The sequence below is a fragment of the Sinocyclocheilus grahami genome, unplaced genomic scaffold, assembly GCF_001515645.1.
Source record: "Sinocyclocheilus grahami isolate Dianchi unplaced genomic scaffold, SAMN03320097.WGS_v1.1 scaffold2884.1, whole genome shotgun sequence".
In the NCBI taxonomy this organism is placed as follows: domain Eukaryota; kingdom Metazoa; phylum Chordata; class Actinopteri; order Cypriniformes; family Cyprinidae; genus Sinocyclocheilus; species Sinocyclocheilus grahami.
In genome coordinates this window covers 29,599-30,433 of record NW_015508059.1, presented here as the reverse complement: position 1 = coordinate 30,433, position 835 = coordinate 29,599, and positions in this window count along the sequence as shown.

The window sequence follows — 835 nt, the reverse complement described above, 5'->3', positions numbered from 1 at the left end:
GCTCCCCCGGCGACCCTGTGGATGAGCCAATCAGAGAGCTTAAACATGAGCCTGAGCGTCACATGAGCGAGCCGAGATCAAACCTGGAGCAGAAACCAGATCAGCGTGACAAACCAGAGGTGATCCGCTTCACTAGTGATTACGTGGAGTCATGTGACCGTCACGGCTAGAGGTCCACGATGTATCGCTTTTGCTGCAGTCTTAATTTGGACCGATGTTTTTGATTTAGTTTTAGTCTTAGTCTTTGGACTAAAATGCCATTAATCATATTTTAGTCATCTGAATTTGTTTTAGTCTTAGTCTAGTTTTAGTCGATTTAGTCAACTAAAGTCTTATGATTTTTAGTTGACTAAAACTAGACTAAGACTAAAACAAATTCAGATGATTAAAACCTAATGGGTTTAGTTACAGTGTAATGCATTTATGAAACTTTTCTCTAAAATGTCCAAACTCATTATATGTTCCCAGAGAAAACATCTATTTACATAGTAATATGAATGATATTAAGGTTTGAACAGGCAATATAAACACACATAACATGCCTTTATATTAAAATTAAATAGATCCACGAGATGCGAGTACGATGTAGGTGTCGCTGTATTTGAATGCTTTTGTTAGTCTATCCAGTTGAAGCCACTAGATGCAGCGCTGCTCCGCTATTCATTCAAAATACTGCGGAAAAAGAGAACATCAATGTGGAGAAGACGTTACGTCAAAACTGAAGCCAAGCCGTTCACACACAACACATATTTATCACATTTTCTTGAGGGACATCTATCACCGTTACACAAGAGCCGCATGTTTAGAAAGCCATGGAAAATGAATGCAAGTTCAA